Source organism: Ambystoma mexicanum, chromosome 7p (genome assembly GCF_040938575.1).
Source record: "Ambystoma mexicanum isolate Mex_15411 chromosome 7p, UKY_AmexF1_1, whole genome shotgun sequence".
Classification (NCBI taxonomy): domain Eukaryota; kingdom Metazoa; phylum Chordata; class Amphibia; order Caudata; family Ambystomatidae; genus Ambystoma; species Ambystoma mexicanum.
Window position 1 is genome coordinate 494,156,539 of NC_090939.1, and position 22,690 is coordinate 494,179,228.

A 22,690-nucleotide genomic window follows, 5' to 3' on the forward strand; every position below is an offset into this window, starting at 1 on the left:
CACAAACCACTTCCAGTAAACATGTATGCCCTCACAGTCAAGGCCACTCCAGCCGCCTTACAGAGACACGTACTGTGGCAGGTCATCAGCAGGGTGGACACTTAGGCCAATCCCTTTGCTTTCTGCTAGCAGTACTGTTGGGATACCGGCTCCAGGTCAGATATAGCATTCTTGCAGGCAGTATTAAACCTGTTTTCTTAAGGAGGGTCACCTCTCCACCTTGGGGCTACATTCAGTTGTAATCGCCCAGTATGGAGGAAAGAGGACGGGATGTAAGAGTAATTGTAAGTTACTCACCATAGTGACTAACATACTCTTAGTCCATAGTCCCCTTTCCTCCATACGTCCCACAACCCCCCCTCCTAATAAAACTGGTGTCACTTAGGCACTTGTAATATTGTCGACGCCTCAATGGGGACTGATGAGTGGTGCCGGTGTGCGGAGTCAGGGGAGCCCATGCTCCCATGGCAGCACCCCCGGGCGCCTCTAAATTTAAAGGGGAAGAAGGTTTTTCTGGTGAAAAAGGTTCTGTATCCCGTCCCTAGCCAGGGACGCCTGTACAGTATGGAGGAAAGGGGACTATGGACTAAGAGTACGTTAGTCACTACGGTGAGTAACTCATAATTTTTTCCCCTCCTACCCCCTATATAGTTTTGCATGGGACTTCAACTTGGTATTAACATATTTGTTGGCGGCCCCTTTTGAGGCTCTGCATCATGTTATCTTTCAAAGTTGCATCCTTGATTGCATTAACATCGGTTGCAAGAGCCTCAAGCTTTAGTTTGCCTGAGTTTATTCAATTCCAAAAAGATGAAGTTAAGTATAAACCCTTCATTCTTCCTGTAAGCAGTATCCATATTTCATCAGTCCCAGAAGGTTCATTTAACCGTGTTCGCTCGACACCTCATCCATCCAAAGTGGAAAAATTGTTACATAGAGTAGACCCTAGGAGACCATTAACTTTTTACTTGGCCAGAACAAATGACTTTGGACAGATGGCCAGCTATTTATTAGTTGCACTGGTCCAAAGAAAGGAAATGCTGTATCTAAAAGAACCATTTTGCGTTGGGTGATGCTATGTATTAGTTCATGCTTTGGTTTTACAGAAAGACGAATACCAGAAAGCATTACAGCTCATGTCACAACAGGTGTGGCAGCAACATCTGCTCTACACAGAGGATTCCTTGTGGCACACATCTGTTGTGCTGCTACTTGGTCCTCTCCTCACTCTTTTTCTTAGCATTATTTGCTAGATTCATTTTTTAAGGATGATGCTGTACGGAAATCCGCCCTTCTGAGTATGTTAGTCTAAACATATAATTACATACCCTCCACCTTTTGGAATCCTTCAAAGATGAGGAATCTCTGGGAGTAATTGGTACATTAGAAGAACAAATTATTTAACCTTTGTTAATGTTCTTTCTTGTGGACACATTCCTTTCCACAGCTTCCTCATCCCCCTCCTGGCTATCCCTCTAATGGAAGTATCCTCAAAATGACTTGACGAGTGACCAAGTTAAAACAATGTCTGTTTCGTCGTCCTTGTGTCTTGCAGATGTGGAAAAAGGCAGAACTGATGAAAATGGTGCTGAGAGCTACATGCATGCATGCCGATGATGCCGCCTCAGCAAGAGACCGAACCAACGAGATGAACTTGACGAGGATGAAGCCGAACCTTACCACGGGGTGGCTGGAAAATGCTTTTCCATTAATTACTGTCTTGTTTGTGATATTTCAAAGGTGAGGAATCTGTAGGAGGAATTGTGTCCACCAGAAAGAACATTAACTAAGGCCATTCATTTCTCCATCTCACTGTTCAGCTCCACATTGTTTTATATTTTGAAATAGCAGGATGAACCAAGAACAGAATGTTAGTTTTTTGACATAATCTAGAAATGGGACTGACCTCATTTACTGTGATGTCTGTTGTATTGTTTATGCAACAAATCAATTGCTGAGCCATGTCTACATCTTTGTCTCTGCCTTCTATGAGGGGTTGTGCTTTTACTCCCTTTCCCTCTTTTGCCCACTGAGACGGGAGTTGGGTGCCCCCCGAAAACCAGCCTCATTGTCCTCTCCATCGAGGTAGAGGTCATGGCGTCCTTTGAGTTTTTGCCACCTTTGTTGTCCCCATAGTAAAACCGAGCACTAAACTGCTATAATATTGACTTGGTCTGTTTTACTCTAGTGGGCAGAAGGTTGTTCCTGTGTGTCTGGGAGCAGCATATCAACACCATGGACGCTTGGGCCCTACAAGTTGTACCTTATGGTTACTGCCTCCCATTTATAAATTAGCCAACTGACCACCATCCTTCTGGCCCTTTTTTGCCCCGTGACCCTGCCCTCTTGGTCAGGTAGCTTTTGAGAAAATGGTACCATGGAGTTGGTTCCCCAGAGTGATGGAAACGTGCTGGTATTTTACTTTCTGGTTTCAAAGCAGGACGGGCTTGCATCCCGTCATGGATCTGAGGTTCTTGAACATGTACAAGGACATATTCAATATTGTCAACTTGGACGTGTCAACGGAGTGACTTTCCTCCCTTAGGGCGGTGTGGAGACTGACTTGGGGGTGGAATCAGATGACAAAAGGTGTGAAGATATACTGGTCATATGGACCAACAGAAGTAAGCACAAAATGGATTTCATATCGCTTATTGAACAGATCATACTGATGTCCTACAATGTTAAAGAGAATTCAACGGACTAACTCGTAAAACTGTTGGAGATAATGTGGCCAAAAATGGTCACACATTCTAATGATATGGGGATGCACGAAAGTGAAGAAACTCTGGCAGAGTGTGTGTTGGTCCATCGATCTCTCGCTAGGCATCACTATTGAGAGGACGGCTGAAGCTTCCTTTTGGGGCCCAGATAACGAGGCGTTATCTTTGTCCAATCATCAAGAAAGGTGGCTAGCAATTGCTTTGGCATATGCCAGAAAGATAATTATGAGAAATTGCAAGGAGATTAAGAGCTCATTATAATATCTTTATTGTGTTCAGCTCATAAGAACTTTTCACAAATAAACCAAATTGTTATACAAATATAAAATATTTACAAACATCTATAAATAACACAGGCATAAGCCATCACATTTTTAAACTCCGTCTACTAACATTTAGTAACTCCTTTCATTTAAGCTGCCCTCAATATGAGGGCAGTAGAACAGAAATAGTATGAATGAAAGCAATACGCTCAAAAGGACTTTGATTTTATCGAGTCGCAATTGTGAACTAACGACCCTAACTCCATAATATAAACAGAACCTAGACCAACACATTTGGTAGGAACATGCCCAGGAGTCTCAAGCGTGTCCTTTCTGCAACAGATCCGACAATATCTCTCTTCGGGGGAAGTTTATGCTGTGGTCCCAGAGCTCATTATACAAAGCTTGGAACGAGTTAATGATACAAAATGAATCTTTCCTAGCTAGAAGTACCATATTAGAAAACAGGGCAGGAAGGGGGGCGTTGTAGAGCAGCCGGCAAAATGACTGCTTAGTACTTGAGCTCCGTGCCCAGCTGTCGTTAATCCGCCACTATCAGCGGTTCCCAGCGCCATCCGCTACCTGCACATCGCCCCTGCTGCAGCCATTATCAGAGACTACAACCACACAAAGTTTTGGGGAAAATTGGACCCCTTGGACTGCGTTGCGGCGGGCCCGCCTCGCACCGAGCTGCATCCCGCTGCCTACTTTTGGACTCTGCTGGGAGCAGGAGTCGGGGACCAACTAACCGGCTCTGATCCGCCCAGTGGGGCTCGCCGACTTCTCCTCGCCTCTGCCTGTAAGCTGGCGTGAGGCCGGGCCCGCCTGTGCTGGCGCATCGCCGCGGCGGCCTTTGCGGGGGCCTGGGCCGCCTCACGCAGAGTGCTTCTTGGCTCCGCGGCCCTCAGGCCTGACTATCCCGCTGGGCCATGATGGGGGGGCGGCGGGCTCCCCGCGGCCCTCCTCTACATCCTGCTCCGGGACCCGGACTGCGGGTGCTGCGGGTAAGGAGCCCGGGGGCGGGGGGTGGCTGCCTGCCTAACTCATCATACCCCCCCCTCTGCCATCTTGCCTCACGGACCTCTGTCTCCTGCCTCTGCTGGCTCCCGTGGGGTGCGCGGACGTGCCTGCCCCCGTGCCACCTGTGACCTCACCGCTGCTCAGCCAACCTGCCCTCACCCTGCATCCATCTGGGCCGATAAAGGGGCCCGTGTTCCCAGCCTGATTTGCACGGCGCCATTGGCCCGAGCGCGCTGGTCCCTGTGTTGGCGCTCCCTCTGGCCTTGCCCTCACGAATATTGAGGTGCAACCTGCTTGCCTATGCAAAGGATCATAGCCACTGGCCGAATCATTGGATTCCCTACCCACGCTGAAGCCCTATGTGAACCCCTGCAACGTATTTGCGCCTACAGTTGGCTTTGCGCCTATGGTTATTAGGGCAGGGCGCCCTCATTGTCAGCCCGGCTGGTCGGCGCTAGGCTGACGCCACTAAGACCCTCAAGGCCTTTACCAAGATCTGCACCTGTATAAGTGCTACACTCTTTGGGCCCCAACACCCTCCAGCTGCACCGGGCGCCTGGCGGCTCGCCCCCCGGATCCACAATTAAATCATCGCCTGTGGCACTACCCCCCTGGTCCCTCATCCTGTTCCAACGTGGACTGGCCCTGGTCTTGGCCCCTGACACCCGTCCGTTAGGGAGATTTCTCTGTAAAGGCTAATTTCCCAAACCTAGTGAGTCCCCCAGCAGCTTTGCTGTATTTTTGGGGTTTATTTTTTTCTCCTGCTAAGAGTGAGACTCTTTTCCTCCCACTCTTAAGACATAATTTGAGGTGTTCCTTTGACTTTGTATGTGTTTTATGGGCTATCGGGTCCTTTACCCCATAGGGCTTCATGTGTTTTTGGTATATGGGTTACACAGCACCCTCCGTGCCGTAGCCCAGGGGTGTCGTAGCGACCCCCAAACATAGACTCCATACCCTGGGAATGACTACTGTCTCCCAGGACATGTAAAGTCACCATTGGCTTTACTAGTCTCAAATTGTGAACAGAACCAGTACAAACCATCCTATTGTGGACGTACTGGTCGGGGCAATTCGATTGCCCCGGGGTCTGTTGTTCGAGGGGGCACTGTCCAGTCCCCCCCGACCGAGTTTTGGCTGGTGGCAGTGAATACTACTTTTTATATTCGACCGCAAATATATTCCTATGGGATTTTCCCATTGTTCGAGGCTACCACTATTTAAAATAGCCTCGAACATACCCCCGGTTTATTAAATTAATATAAATTCAACGGTTGGTATTTTTTGCCGAAACTTGGTCCAAAATGGCGTTTGTGTTCGCTTCTGTGACTCCAACCCAAGTCGAGCCCTTTGTTCCACTTTTTGGCGGGCTTCTCCACAGAAGCCTCCAAAAGTGGTGCCACTCTGTCTAGGTACCACAGGGGGTGTAGGAGGGGGTTTAAGCACCCTGGACTGAGTTGCCTCAGCAACTCAAGTTGTACTCTTGTGTGATTGGCCCAAGTGGTGAGCCGCCCGGCTCACCACTTAGGATGCTTGAGTGACAGCTAGGCTGAATGAATGGGGGTTTTCTGCATAAAAGCAGGGCTTTGGGGACTGGAACTTCAGAAGTCGCCACAGGACCTAAAGAATCAGAGGAGGGAGAAGCCGAGCCGACCTGCAACGACGACACCACCGGTGGAGCCCTGCTGAACCGTCTCACCACTTTTCCCGACGACAGAGGAGATCTCCAGTCCGGAGAGTCTTCTTCCTTTGACTGGTGGGGATAACCAATTTGCCCGTCTTTTCGCCTTCCTGGACCATCACTTGGCCGCCTTGCCCATGCCAAGCACCCCGGCAACCGGAATACCACGGTTTACCACTACTGCGAAGAAAAGGGTAGTACCTTGTAACCGGGAAATTCCGGGACTGGTTTCTTCCCTGGCAGTGCAACGACCTCCAGCTTTCCTCCACTTCAAGACCTCCTCTTCCTCTGGACGAAACACCGACTTGCACCCGCTTCCAGGAACAACTGCACCCGCTGGAGCGTTCTTCCCACTTTCAGGTACTGTGTCCCGCCTGGCTTCCCTTGCGACAGATCGTTCGGGGTGACAGTAAATCCTCGACTTTCTAACCTGGGTTAGCCTGGGACCTGTTAACTAACTTTTCCTGACTTGATCTCAATCTTTTGTGAACTTTCTACAAAGACTCTTTGGGCATAACCCCACTGTGCGATCCTGGACACATTTCGCTTGCTCTCTCTAAGAGTGGGCCTGGCATTTGAACTTCCTTGCTCTCCAGTAGACTTTGCCTAACCTGCCTCACTGTGGTTCTTTGAAAAGTATTGAAATGTGTGTGCTTCATAACTCTGCCTTTTTCCCCTCCCTTTTTAATAACTTATTAGAGTGCCATCTTATGCTAAGCGCTCACCTCTGTCTGAAAATAAGTGGTGTTTCTCATTAAGACTTGTCTAGTAAGTAATTAGGGTTGTGTATATATATATATATATATATATATATATATATAATAGTGACTGTGTGTTGAATTTACTTACCTCTTTGTGCTAGTGTAATTTACAAGTGTGTCTTTAAATAAATAATTATATACTTTTACACCAAAGCTCTGGTCAGTGTTTGCTTGTGCTACTGTATCTCTGTACCTATTGTGTATACTCTATATACTGCCTAACTCTTCTTGAGAGAAGTCTGACTGCTCAGCCACAGCTACCGGGTAAATCTGGGTGGTACAGACTGCTACCAATTGGGTTTACTGCCAACCACCTGTAGTCCTAAATCATTTGCAGTGGTCCCTAAGGGAACTGCACAGGTTTCTGTCTAACAGCCTTGCCCTCACGAATATTGAGGTGCAACTTGCTTGCCTATGCAAAGGATCATAACCACTGGCCGAATCATTGGATTCCCTACCCACGCTGAAGCCCTATGTGAACCCCTGCAACGTATTTGCGCCTACAGTTGGCTTTGCGCCTATGGTTATTAGGGCAGGGCGCCCTCACTGTCAGCCCGGCTGGTCGAAGCTAGGCTGACGCCACTAAGACCCTCAAGGCCTTTACCAAGATCTCCACCTGTATAAGTGCTACACTCTTTGTGCCCCAACACCCTCCAGCTGTACCGGGCGCCTGGCGGCTCGCCCCGCGGATCCACACTTAAATCATCGGCCTGTGGCACTACCCCCCTGGTCCCTCATCCTGTTCCAACGTGGACTGGCCCTGGTCTTGGCCCCTGACACCCGTCCTGATTGCCCGGAGCGCCTCCGCCCTAACACGATACAACCTACATCCGCTCCTCGTCATTGAACGGGCTACAACTATTTGCTCCGGCCCATAATGCCCAGAAAATGTCAAATAGATCACACTGGGACCGCCAAGACTGGAGCCACAGACAAATTCACCAAGTCGACTCCCAGGTCTGAGCAGGGGGGCTCTTCCTCGAACCAGGATGACATGGATCCTCCGCCAGACCCCCCTCAGCCCGACCTCACGCTGATGATGGAATCTATGGCAAACAACTTCGCCTCATTCCACAAGAAACTCGACAACATCAACGCCAATGTGGCCTCTCTGCGTACCAAAATGGACCAGCATAAAAATCCTATCAATGGACTTCCTATGGGGAAAAGGTAATAGGCCAAAAATTCCACGATTTATTTTGGTGCATAGAGTTAAAGATGGGGCTTTGGTTATCTGGTATTGGAGAATTATTGTAGGGGATTTTTTATTGAAGAAGGTTTCTTTTTATTTTTGAGGAAGGGCGGGGATCACACCCATATTGGCTTTTAATGGAAAAGGAAATGCTGCATCCCTTTTCCCTGGACTGTTTATATTCGTATGGGAGGTTGGCAAATTCTGGTACAAAATTGGAGACTCTAGTGATTTCTAAGTCAGTGTTGGTTAATTGGATTCTGGAGTGTGGGCAATCCTTGTATTTGTATGATTCGGCCTCTATTTGGCTGAATCCCGGTTTAGAAATTAATAATAAAATGCTTAATTGGAGGGGCTGGGCTAACAGGGGCATTCTGAAAATAGGGCATGTATGGAGAGGGGGGAGGATGGTTCTGTTTGAAGAATTAGCTAAACGTTATAGTCTGCATAATAGAGAGGCGGTAGATATGGGCTTTTGGAGCGGTTGCTGATGGAAAGATTGCAAATGTTGAGCGGACCTTTGAGTGGTAGAACTCAGATTTGTGAGATTTCTGCTACGTCTCCTAGGACAGTTTCTACATATGTTAGGTTGATGCCTTTGCAGGACTGTATGAGGAGTTCCTGGGGTCAGTTGCGAATGAAGTGGGTGTCTGAATTGGAAACTGATCTTTCTGATGGCTTGTGGGATAATAGCTGGAGGGCTTCGGTGAGGGCCAAGGTTGATTTAAATCTGAGGTATATTCACCAACGTCTTTTAGGCCGTATTTATTGGACACCAGTGAAAATGAAGGAGAGAGGCTTGGCTGATGTAGATCTGTGCTGGGGTGTGGGGGGTCGAGAGAGACCCATCTACATATGCTCTGGGAGTATAGTAGAGTGCTGGACTTTTAGAGAGAAGTTTTGGATTGCATTGATATGGTAACTAGTATGACACTGCCTATTACTTTTCTGTCAGTGATTTTCCTTTCAACTGATAGTCGAAGTGTGGAGATGTGGGATTGTTCGGAATGGATTGATAGAGCATTGTTGATGGCCATAAAACAAATAATGAAGGTGTGGAAATCCAGGAAGAAGCCACATTGCGAGTACTCGGTGTCGGATATGCGGACGCTCTCTTGGTATGAGAAGACTCAGGCAGTTCGACAACATCGGGAAACTGAGTACGAGGAGAGATGGGGGTCATTCAGGGATTTATTTGGATGAGGTGGAGGCTTTGGTTTATTTTGTGGATATTGAGGTTGGGGATTGCTAGGGGTGTATGTTTTGTCCTTTTTTTTGTGTTTTGTGTTGTCATGTCTTGCCATGAGATAGGAGGGTGGGGATGTTTTCGGATTTCGTTTTGAATAGCTGTTACTTTAGTAGTAATTTGCATTTTGTTGCACTGATGTATATGGAGTAATCTTTTGCTTGTTCCGATTCTGTTGTTACTCAGTTGTATTATGTTTTGTATAATTATTAAATAAAGTTGATAAAAACATTTTTTTTAAAAATGGACCAGCATGGGTCCAGGATAACTGAGGCAGAGACCAGGATCGGGGCCAATGAGGACGGGTTGCTCGCCCTACAGACCACTGTTGCGGAACTGGCACGGGATATGAAACAAGTGAAGGCCAAGTGTGATGACTTGGAATCCAGATCCCGCAGGAACAATATCTGCATTGTGGGAGTTCTGGAGTCCGCCCTCAAGGGGAAAATGGAACTGGCCGTCGAAAACCTCCTCAAGGACCTCTTAGATACCTCTCAGCTCTCCCCATTCTCCACGGTTGAACGTGCTCATAGGGCGCTGGCCCCGCCCCAAGCTTGGTGACTTTACCAGACCAATAATTGCCAGGATTCTCAACTACAGAGACAGGGATCACATACTGCGGCTGGCCCGAGAGAAAGGAGAACTGAGATTGGATTCACAGATCATTAGAATCTTCCCGGACTTCTCTGTGGGGGTCCAGATGGAGCGCAGGCAGTTCAATGGGGTGAAAAAGTTGCTTGAGGAAAGGAAAATCGAATATGCAATGCTCTTTCCGGCACGCTTGAAGTTCACCTTCCGCAATAAACTCTACTTCTTCACGGTCCCAGTTGAAGCCGTGAAATTTATTGAAGCGCAGATCCCGCTTGGTGATCCGGTGGAGGACCTAATGGACAATGACTAAGCGTCGGATATCGGGCACCTACGACCCGACCAACCGGCTGGAGCCATGTTTATTGCAGATCCTTCTTACCCCCTGATCCTTCATCATGGCTAACTATCCAAGCCCAACCCTCTATAAACTTGGGTCATCCTGACCTGCGGCGGGTGCTGCCCAGCTCCCCGCTACCACTGCTGTGCCGTTAGATGGCGTACCCGGGGCTCTGGCCCCGCTGCAGGTCCCTCACTACCACTCATGGCACAATCACCATTATTTTCCCTAAGTTTGTTGCAATGTATGATAATGGTACTACTGTAATTGTGTTATAAATGACCGCTGTATGTATTGCAGTGCCGCTGGCACCAAGTTAGAAACTAGGCTGGGTACACGGCAGCAGCGACCCCCACTGCAGCTGCAATGCCTAATGTGGCGATCTGTTATTTGTTTTGCCCCTGTTAGGCAGGAGGCTGATGCGGCCTAGTTGGTAGGATGCTGATGCCCTTGGGTTGGGTGGGTGTCATTACACTGCTGGTTGGGGGAGGGCAGTGAGGGTGGGGGGTGGTAAAGTTGGGGGTTGTAACAACAAAAGTCGCAGTGAACTGGCGGCTTTGGCTGCGATACGGTACGGCAGCGTGCTTGCGGCGCCGATGGTGCCAAAGGGCGGCAGATTCCACGTTTGGGATGTTCCATAATGCTACACCATGACTGTTAAATTGATGACATGGAATGTCCGGCGGTTGAGCAACTTTACTAAAGCCTGTAGGATAACTGCATATGCCCAAAGACATGGTGTCAAAATACTCCTCCTCCAAGAAACGCATACTCTGGGACACCTTGCAGCATGCATTGCGCCTTCCTGGAGCCCCAACAGGTTCTACACAAAATTCTCCATCCAATCTAGAGGAGTACTAACCCTTGTCCACAAGTCGCTTGAATTCTCACTACACTACCTATATAGACTTGGGAGGCAGATATGTGATCCTGCATTGTCTCTTAGCTAACATTGAGTGTCTCCTGGTGAACACATATGCCTCATTGATGCGCCCAAATTCTTTGACGAAATATCTGCCTTGCTCATGAAATACATTGACATCCCAATTATATGGGGGGAGGCATGAACTTGATCCTTGACAATGCCCTAGACAGAACCGGTGTGTCTCGCCGTCCCGTGTCCCACGTGGCTACTCGCCTGCGTGCGCACATAGAAACGTTGGGTCTGTGTGATGTGTGGAGAGTGCTCCATCCGAACACGAGAGATCAAGGCAGAGATTCTTTCTGACATTAACACCTTTTTTGATTGCAACAAACGCCATGACACAACTGATGGGACCCGTTGGGAGGCATTCAAAGTGTTTATCAGAGGTATGTGTATCGCCAGGGAATCCGGCGTACTTAAAGATATAAAGAACAGCCTACAACACTCCGAAACCAAACTCAAAGAACTGTAACAGATCTATGTCTCTGCACCTACCCCACCCAATCTAGCGCAGATAAAATCAGAACTGGAGGCCTTCGAGTCCCACTCCCTTGGAGAGGTCCAATACTATGCTCGACCCCCGGGCTGCGCGGAAGTACGGGGAGGGGGACAGACTGGGGCGGACCCTGGCCAGACTGGCCCAAACAGAGGGGGGGCAGATCCCGCATTGATAATATCGTGGATCCACAGGGTGTCCGACACTGGTCGGACCAACACATCCTTGAGACCTTTTTGCAGAATTCTATGCGGCCCTCTATGACCACCAGCGAGAACATAGCGCTCGTGACCTAGACATTTTACTAGACCAGATTCCCATGACCTATATTTCCCGAGCCACCAGAGAACAACTAGACGCCCCTATCTCCCTTGAGGAGATTACCGAGGCCATTTCCACCCTTCCAAAGAGCAAGGCCCCTGGCCCAGATGGGCTCACCTCAGAATTCTATCAGGAGAACGTTGCTCTCCTAGTCCCGAGACTGCACGACGTCTGGTCTGAGTCGCTCCGCCTGGCCCCTCTCCCCCCATCCCTGCGAGAAGCCCTCATCACGGTGCTCCCCAAGCAGGGTAAACCCCTGGACGACTGAAGATCCTATAGGCCCCTATCGTTAATAAATACTGACACCAAAAGATTTGCCACGGTAATAGCGAACAGATTCCTCCCTATAATGCCACACCTAGTCCACCCTGACCAGAGTGGCTTTGTCCCCGCGCGCATCACAGCCCTCAATATTCGTCGGCTCTTCAATGTCATGTCCAGAATCGACCCTGCAGCCAATGCGGTTGAGGATACCCTGGACGCTCAAAAGGCATTTGACATGGTGTCCTGGCAATATATGTGGGCTGTTTTGCAGAAAATGGGAATCGGACCATGCATGATAGCCTACATTAAACTGTTATATACTGTTAAGATGGATTTCTGAACTCTGTCCTGGAGGGCCAGAGGTTCAGAAGGCCAGCCTAGTTTCTTGGAACAGGGTAACCTCTGGACAAGCCAGACCAATCAGGGTAGCGATGGTGGCGGTCAAGACTAGGTCTCAAGAGGGGTGAGGGTGACTGAAAGCCCGCAATGAGCACACAAAAGATGGACGCTTACAAATTACTCCAGACAGGTGTTATATTAAAAATATAGACACATTTATTACAAGGCCTTTGTAACATCGACCATAGTAAAGAATCACGGTAAAACTCCAATAAACCAACACATCACAAGCAATACAATATACAAGACCAAGGGGTCTAAGGAATTAGAAGCACGAAATATGCAGACCACCTAGATGGGGAGGAAAACAGGCAGTGCAAGTATTCGTTAGACCCAGTTCGACATTAGAGGCCACCTAACTAGAAGAAAGTCCGAGCCCTACGAAGAGTGGAGCCTTGTGCTCAAAAGTACCTGCACACGCGGGTGCCAACGGGCAAAAAGGGGAGTCTCTTCAGGGAAATCGGGCAATTCAAAGAGGTGAACAAAACAATGATGAACAGATCCCTGCTACTCAAGCGCGGCCTCCACTTGTGGGCAGAAGCAGGGCGCGAGTGCGGAAAAGGGTTGCAGTTTACAACAGCGATGGAAAGCCACAGGCTCCTGCGGGAGGGCGACCGGTTAGGGTATTGACTACTCACCGGTCCCCGGTGCAGGCAGACCCAGGCATCTCCGGTTCCGTTTCGGTACTGGCAGGTTCAGATGCGATCAGCAGGATGTCTCGACGCTGTGTAGATTCCGCGACAGCAGGAGTCAGGGTCGAGGGTGTCCCAAAAACAGCGAACACGCACAGATCGTTACCCCAGCAGGGCAACTCGGCAACCACGTGTATTCCGGTCCCAAAGCACACATCTCACTTCAGACCTGGGAACGCCAAGTGTACGAATCGTGTGAGAGTGCTGAGGACACGGTTTTAGCAGTAAGCCAGACGACGGTGACAGAGCAAGGTTCCTGTGTAGGCTGGACAATCCACTGGATGGCCCAGGGACACTTCCGAAGGCTTACGTACATGATTTGGTGAAGCTGCCGAGAATAGTTGTTCCCACTATTCTAAAGGGTCGAAGCGCCTTTTCAGACCTTCTCGTTCGATCAGAGGCCGAGTGGTCTCGCAGGACGACAGCAGTGCAGGGTGCCAAACCTTCAGCGGGTCACCAGCGATTCCTCGACTCAGCTTCTTAGTTGCAGGATACTTGGCTCCTTATCCTTTGTTCGCGAGAACTCAGGAGATCGACATGGTAGTGGGGTTTTCAGCCTCCTCTTCTCCAGAGTTCCCTTTGCGCCAAAACGGAGAGGGCCCAATGGGAGATCCGCTCACAAACACTCACACCATACGCGGACCTATCACGGACCACGGTGGTCCCAGGCATTCAGGACACTCTAGACTCTCTGGCACCCAGGATGTGTTTTGGGAACAGACATCCCAGCCTACATCCTGGAGGCACACACAAGGCATGCAGAAGCCCACGAAAGCATTGTGTTTCGCAGGAAAGTGCATGACCAAATAAGTACTGCCCCGGGTCGGCTCAACCTGGGGGAATGTGAAGGGGCAAGACGGTCAGCGGACAGGACAAAGAACCTCGTGGCATGGCCATTTTGGAGGCCAGGCCACCCATTTGGGCCAAACGCGGGAAGCGCGGTTAACATGGCAAAAAGGGGTTCAAAACACAAAGAAACAATAGCTGCCACCAGTCCCGTCCGTGACACACTTGCACATTTCATGATAAGTGAATATATATATAATATTATTTATTATTATTATTATTATTATTATTATTATTATTAAGTCCAGCAAGAGTTTCTAAGGCCTTTGGAATGACTAGAGACCCAAGAGCGCGGTAATGTAAGTTACGGTGCACTCTTGTTTCATGTTGCTCAAAAGCTGCAACATGAGGAAAGGACTAAGGGAAACAAAGTCTCCCGGTACTGACCGTCTTAAGGGCATGTCAGTTTCGCCATAAGAATTGAGCAAAAGCCCAGAGGAGTGCAGCGGAAGGCTGCGCTTCTCTGGCAAAGTCTAGATCAGGGTGTAAAACAACAGCAAAAGGTTTGGGGGTTGCCACATGGAAGGAAAATTACCTACAATTATGAAATCTTTCCTAACAAATACCAATCCTACAGCTTAGTCCTAGTCAGCTCCTTAACATCAGCGCCCTTCTCGCTTTACAGGGGCACACGTCAGGGATGCCCGTTCTCTCCGATCCTGTTTGCGCTAGCTATTGAGCCCATGGCTGATGGCATCCGAGATACACACCCGCAGGGGCATTCGATTGCGCAACACACCGGAAATAATGTCGCTATATGCGGATGACATTCTCCTTTACATCAGGGACCCCTCTACACACCTAGATCCAATCATCTGCGACATAACGAGGATTGGCACATTCTCGGGATTCACTATAAATTATTCTAAATCTGAGCTATTCCCCCTCACCTTTGCAACACACCAACCGACATGTGAATTCCCTCTATGCTGGTGCCCCGAGGGCATCGGATACCTAGGGGTCCAGGTATCCCTCTCTCGACCCTCACTACTCGCTGACAACTATACATCCACTGCGCAAATGGTGGAGACCAAAATGGCAAGATGGCGCAATCTCCCGCTCTCTATTGGGCAGGCTGACCCTTATTAAAATGATAGTTGTTCCCAAGCTCCTTTACATCTTTTCAAATGTCCCGATTTAGCCGGGGAAACACTACTTTGCGCAGTTGCACTCCACATGTGCCCAATTCCTATGGCATTCCGGAGCGGTCCGAAAGAAGTGGCTACACATGACCCTTCCCTACGAGAGAGGGGGCTTTACCGCTCCTGATCTCACCTGAAACTTGAGAAACTCGCAAGTGAGGAAGTAAACATCATGTCCCTAATCCTCCATCACACATACAACACTGATGCCCCGGCAGATCCCGTCGCCACTACGATCATGGCATGGCAGCGACTACTGCAATCCCACCCTAAGCACCATCCATATTAAGTAGCTACCCATCTGGTACTTTCCGGGCCTCGCCCCCACACACAAGTTCCTCATGCGACGCTGGATCAACCTGGGATACCTGGCACTGTCCGATCTATACTCTGATGGGAAATTCATCACCCCGCAGACGTGGCGCCCTGGCCACTCGGGCTCAGCACTGGAGCTATTACAATATTTTAGACTCAGAGTGGCAGTCCAGGCCATGTGACCCTCGTACCCAGATGAACCTCCCGAATCACCTGAAATTTGTTACATATCCAATTCTGCCGAAAGTAGGGGTATAACGTCGTCCTTGTACAAAATTTTGGTCGCAAAGTCGCCACTTGCACCTCAGAAGCAGCGAGACGCATTGGGGCATCGAACTGGATTTGGACATCACGGACGCCATGTGGGGGAAAATGTGTTCACACACTCACAGGGTCTCCCTGAACTCCAGATTCAGATGCATGCAATACAAGCTCCTCAACCGTCTCTATTACACAGCTCACAGGGTGGGTTGATTTGCACGGGCCCGGTCCCACGCATACCCGAGATGTGGTGACACAGAGACCGACCACACCCACATGTTCTGGTCCTGCAGAGCGCTGGCCCCATTCTGGGAAGCAGTTACCCAAGCTCTCTCAGAAATAGTGGGGATTCATATTGACCCTGGTCCTCTTGTGATTCTATTCGGGGTGTTGGAGGGGGCTGGGACAAAAAAGGTATCCAAGTTCCTGAATGTTGGAGCCATGGTGGCTAAGAAATGTATACTACAGCCCTGGAAGTGCCATGCCCCCCCCCCCTCCTCCTTCGAGATGTGGTTAAAGGCCCTCACCTGGACTCAAAGATGTGAGGAAGATTACATCAACTCTCTCCCCGCTAACTCTCTCCCAAAAATGTGTGGACTGACTATTGCAGCTACCTTAACAGCACAGATGATTTAGAACTGCTTTCCTCTCCAACATGTGATGCATAGACTGCATGATGAACTGATCAGTGAAAGAACTGCTGTACTACGTACTCGCCCCCCTGGGTAAAGCCCCCAAACGCGCTTTATACTCCGCTGTTGCATTATCAACTACTGTTGTGCTGTGTTGTTTGCCTGCTGCTATTTCTTGCCAATAAAGAAAGTTTAAAAATAGAAAACCGGGCAGGAAGCATATGGGAAGAGTTCCTGAATCGTATCTTAATAGATAAGGTTGATTGGTGAGAGGGGACAGGGTGGCAGAGGAACGATATAGACATGTCAGTAATTCTGTTTGTAAAATGTGATCTGATTGTGGGTGAAATTTTCTGTTGTACTCTATAAAACTCAAAGTATTAAAAAAGAGTGTCACCTTGGCCCAGATCTTCCAGGCCCTCAAACTGCAGGACTGGTTGGTGTCTTTGGACCTCCTTGATGCCCTCTTTCATGTGCCGATTTTCCCCTCTCCCAAGCAAAAGAAGTACCTGAGGTTCATGGTTTGACGCAACCACTACCAGCTTCTACCATTCAGTCTTTCCTCTGTACCGAGTGTCTTCATCAAACTGCTGGCAGTGGTGGCAGCTAATTCCATGAGGGCGAGGATTCATGCCTTCCCTACCTGGAAGATTGGCTCATCCGAGCCTGCAACCCGGACCAGATGTCTGCATACTTGTACCATGTTTCACCGTCCCAGTCCCTCCAATTCGTTGGAGCGTTATTGGAAACCTATCTGGGCAAGGCTTTCCCTCCCAGGAATCGGGTGAACATCCTTCAGTTGTCTTTCAATGTCTTAAATTCTCAGTGGCTGGTACCAGCCCCTGTGTCTTCTGGATCTCATGGTCTCATGCATCCTGATGGTGTAGGAGGACTGGCTGTGCATGATTCTGCTTTGTATGGGAGAATTCTCATTCTATGGCTAATTTCCTTCACCTAGTGAGTCCCCCAGCAGCTTTGCTGGATTTCTGGAGTTTTATTTTCCACTTGGTAAGAGTGTGCCTCTTTTTCCCACTCTTACCTGTGTTTTGTCATGGGCATTTCTACTTGTTGTGTGATCTTGGGCTCTGGAGCACACCACTCCATGAGCCCAACTTGTGTGTCTTACACAGCACCTTCAGTGCAGTAACGCAGGGTTGTCTCTAAGACTTCCCAATGACTCCTTTTTCTGGGGCTGACTACTGCCCCCCAGAAACAGGTAAAGTTGCCATTAACTTTACATAGTCACGTTAAACTACAGACCCAGTACACCCCATCTTACATGGAGTACTGAAAAGGGTTAATTCTTGTCCCTTTTTTTGTCTGTGCCTCTCTGAACTTTATTTTGCTCTTTTAACATTTAGACTTGGCTGGTGGCAGTGGTATCTACCCTAACTTTTCTACCGCGATTATACTATAAACGTGGTATTGTTTTAGGCTATTATATTAGCCTCGAACATAAACCCGCTTGACCAAATACGCTTTCTTTTGGCTCCGGTCGGGTTTATTCACCTTGCTTATGCACATGCTGGAGGTAAAGATTACTTTGCTGACCAGGCAGATTTGGTCGCCCTGGCTGATGCCTTCAGAAAGTCAGTGGCCTGGACACTTCTCCTGACTTGGAGACGCAACAGGCTCACCCTTATGGACTAATAATTCTAAGTATTGGTGTATACCTGGGGGCGTGGCTACAGAGCCATGTGAAAGGACGTGTCTCAGAGGGAGCTCCTGATGATCCTGGATGCTACGGACAAAAACCGTGCAAGAAATTTTGAAGTCGGTGTTAAAAAAGGAGCAGCTGTGTGAAGATCCACCGCACACAGACAGAACAGATTCGTAAGGATTGAGGCCGGCATGCAAGAATTCTGAACAGTAATAGCATCCTGAGGCTCGCCGGAACAGAAAACAAAATGGTGGCCCATTCAGAACAAAGGAACGGAGAGAGGTCGCGAGGGTCTGCAACACGCTCGCCGCCGGTGCACATGTCGGCATTGTCAGCTGTTAATGAGACCGAGAATTACAGAAAGAAATGCGCGGCCGGATGAGGGAATCGGCATGCAGGACATTATTGAGCGAACCCCAGTGCGAACAAAGAAACCTGCAGCAGAGTGCCGCATGGAGTCGGGAAGTGCCCCCTGGGGGAAGACGGCTCGTAACATGAGTGGGCTGTGACCATGGACACTAAGATCCGCCAGCACCTCTTATGAAAGACGCGAGGGAGGCCGCACATGCTGGGACGGATACATTGTGACCAGCGCTCGCGGGACTCAGCCGGTGCATCACACACGAAGACCTACGAGGGGCGGCAACACTGTGGCTACGAACTGACGGGGGCATGCTGGGTATGGCTAAGCCCCAGGAATGCTGGAAGGTCCCCACCGGAGCACACACGAACATTGTGTGCACACAAACCAAGTAGGAAGACAGTAGCGGTGGCCGCGTGAACACCAGCAGTGAAACATGAAGGAGGCATCGTACGTGGAGTGCGCTGCAGAAAGTGAAATGAAGCGGCGTTAGGGGGATGCCCTGCCCCCCTCCTTGGACATCTGCATACGACTAACCAAGCAAGGGCGCCACACCGGGGCCCGTCTGACAACACCAGGCGCTGGACGGAGGTAGACGCCACTGAATAGAGGGCCACACCGCCCTCCGAGAGACATTCCCAGAATCGGCTGCAGAAGAGTACTAGGACAAAATGTCATTGCTCATCAGGGAATATAGTTGCCATTGTACGTGCTGGGAGAAGCCTGCCCCGAGAAGGTTGCAAAGGGGCGCAGGACACATTGCTAATTCCCATATCGAGCAGCGAAGACCACGGCCCGGGAGGACCATAGAAACAAACAGAGGTATGGTTGGCGGAGAGTCATGCACCACGGAAGACAACAGGCCACTGTGAGCAGAGCTGGGGCACATCAAGGGTGCTCTGGAGTAACTTGGCATAGAAAAGAAGGGCCAGGGGTCGGACGGCCCAGAGAGATCGGGCCGAATGAAAGGCGACACAGTACACAATCCACCTGTGTAACAACATAGACAGACCAGGAGGACCTTCACTACAGCCTCCCTAAGGCATCATAAAAAGTATTGGAACAGCCCTCAAGCACTGGGGACCACACCCCTGGGAGCCCATTCCGAAGCATACGACAATACTGAGATGGCGAGCAAACAGACTAAGACAAAGTGTAAGCAGCCTACGCTGGAAGAATACGCAAGAACACTGCAGCCAGCAGAAGGGGCCAAGAGCAAGGAGAAAACCCCTGTCATGGATGCAGCCACGGTGAGCAAAGACCAGCAGATCCTGGAAGGAATCGCAGATCTGAAACTAGCGTGGCAAACCAAAATAGAATCGAACATGGTCGAACTGAAGGCAGCGCCGAAACATAAAGTCGGCGCAGTATAGGAAGAGGTGAACCTCCTCAGACAAGTTGTTAGAGCATTAGCAGACCGCACAGGCAAATTGGAAAAGGAAATGACCCCTAACACAACAGCATGCTCGTCTCACACATCGGAGATCCACATCCTGGAACAACGTGTGGGCAACTTGGAAAATAGGACAGAAGAGGCAGAGGGACGCGCCCGGAGAAACAACGTACGCATCGTGGGACTACGGGAAGGTGCAGAGGGATCAAACCCAATGGACTACGTCGAGACGATGCTGTTGCAGGAAATAGGAGCAGTGGTGCTCACTTAAGGATTCGCGGTGGAACGTGCGCATAGGGCCCTGACGAGGTCGTCACCGCCGGGAACCCCCCCCTCCCCCTCCCCCAAGACCATTAATTGCTAAAATCCTGAACTATCGGACAGGGAAAAAAATCCTAGAACACTTCCGGAAGGGAGGCACGATCCAAAGGGCATCACCGAATATCATGGCATACCCAGATTACACACTGCTGGTGCAAAGACGCTGAATGAACTATGGGTCAGTGAAAAGAAGATTGCGGGAGGCAGGCTACAAGTACATGTTAATGTACCTGGCCAAGCTGAAGGTGTACCACAAAAATAGAGCATTGTTCTTCAACACCCCAGAGGATGCGTCAGAGTGGCTGGACACGCAGAACTGCCCACTGCAATCTGACAACCAGAAAGAAGACGGTGCAGATAAGTAAAACGGAGATTGCGGCACCTAGGGTGCTGCAGAATCAAACATTGGGACTAGAATATAAGACAGGTTGTAGCCGACTGGGATTGGTGTAACACAAGATGCACAAATACGAATGCTCAAGCACGGAGATCTATTGTGAACCACAGGAGCCTCGAGTGACACGCACCTATACCCCCAAGTATCGATTAGTTAGGTTACCGATAGATTGGTAACACCCTGCTGGGTCCTTGATTTCAGCACACCGGGACAGGACCAAATGCAGAGGAGCCTGAGATCCAGGGATGGAGCTGGGCAACAGTTGAAGACAGGTAGGGAGTGGGTGGGAGGGGAATGTGTGCAGTGAATTTAGTTGGGGAGTATGGGGGGTGGGGAGCTGGTTGGGGAGTTAGTTGGGGAGTTCATGTTGGAAAGGGACGGGGAACAAGCCCACATTCATGCCAGGGAAAATCGTATAGAAGGACATGGAGGATGGGAGCAGGGATAAAATATGGATGACAATGGGAGGTCTTAGAATAGTAACTTGGAATGTCAGGGGCCTCAATAGCTACCTGAAGAGGAATAAAGTGATGATGTATTTGAGAAGGCAAAAAGTGGACATAGCATTACTGCAAGAAACCCACCTCACCAAAGAGAAACTAAAGGTGGTCAAGAAAAAGTGGAGAGGGACCACCATGGGGGCCACGTATTCAGCTTATGCCAGGGGGGTGGTAATATGGGTGGCGCCTCATGTGCCATTCCAGTTGCTGCTGGCCAAGGCAGAACCGGATGGGAGAATGATAGTGGTGCGGGGGCTGTTGGAGAACAGAGAGCTGAGTATAATAAACACGTATGCCCCCAATCAAGACACGGCGGCCTATCTTAGGACACTATATAGCAAAATCAGCCCCCTTATGGGAGGTGCGGTCATATGGGGAGGGGATTTTAACTGTACGCTACACCCGAAATTGGACAGGTCAGACACAAAACTGGATAAACCCACCCCTGCAGCAAAAGCATTACAGGCCCTGTTGCGCAACTTCGGGCTAGAGGATATCTGGAGGCAGCAACACCCGAATGATAGGCACTACTCACACTACGTGGCCCCGCACAACCTGTATATGAGACTGGACTATATGTTTGTCTTGGCAGAACTTGTAGGTGAAATGACGGGCGCAGATTATAAGGCAAGAATATTATCGGATCACTCCCCCTTGGTCATGGAGTGGAGACATCAGCCCCCCTCCCCCCTGAGGAAGAATTCCGACATGGTGGCTAAGAGCTGAGGCCCTGCAGGACTCGGCATTCCGAGAGGACCTGAGGGAGGAGATCGGGTATTTCGATATCAACACAGGGAGCGTAGAATCCAAGGGAACCTTATGGGAGGCGTTCAAGGTGGTAGTGAGGGGAGTGGCCATATCCAAATCCATAGGGCCCCAAGGAGGCATAGAGCGTGAACTGCAAGAGACGGAGAAACAACTAGAAGAAATAATGAATAGGGGAGGTACCTCACAGGAGGACGCCAAACAAGTGAGTCAACTACAACAAATTAGCGGGGGGCTTTGAGAGAGGCTCTGTAATCTAAACTACAAAAAATACATTGAAAGGCAACACGCAGGGGGGGATAAACCTGGGATGCTGCTAGCATGGCTATATAAAAACGAGACACCAAGATCAGTAATCGGGGAGATAACGGGAGGAGGAGGCCAGATCTGGAACACTCAGGAAAAGGTGAACAAAGGGTTTCTCAGATTCTATAAATGTCTCTATGAAGACACAGGGGAAATCGTAGAACGAGAGACTCAGGAGACACTGGAAGACATAGGTTTACCCAAATTAAATGATGAAGAAAGGGAGGACCTGGAGTCCCCAATCACAATAGAGGAACTAGATACAGTGGTACTGCACCTACCCACAAGCAAAGCTCCGGGGTCAGACGTGCTCCTCAGAGAATTTTACAAAACGTATAGATAAGAAGTGCTCCCCCCACTGCTGGCTATGCTAAACGAGGCGTTCGAGAGGGGAAGATTGCCGGAATCCCTGATGGAGGCGGAAATTATTCCGCTTCTCAAACCGGATAAGCCGAGCAGGGAATGCGGGTCGTACAGACCCCTTTCCATGTTAAACCAGGACAGTAAAATCCTCACGGCAGTGTTGGAAAACCGCCTCAAAAGGGTAATAAACAAACTCATACCCCTCGATCAAACCGGCTATGTCCCAGGCAGAAACATATCCGACAACCACAGAAGACTCCATCATATCATAGAACAGACAGAGGGAGACCCTAGCGAAATGGCAATAGTCTCGGTGGATGCAGTGAAAGCCTTTGACTCCGTAAGGTGGCCTTGGTTGCTGGCGGCCCTGAAAGAATACAGGATGGGACCAGGATACCTGAGGTGGGTGAAGATGGTGTATAGCGCTCCAATAGCTAGGGTCAAAACGGGAGCAATAATTTCAGATAAATGGCAACTCAGCAGGGGCACGAGACAGGGCTGCCCCTGGTCCCCCATG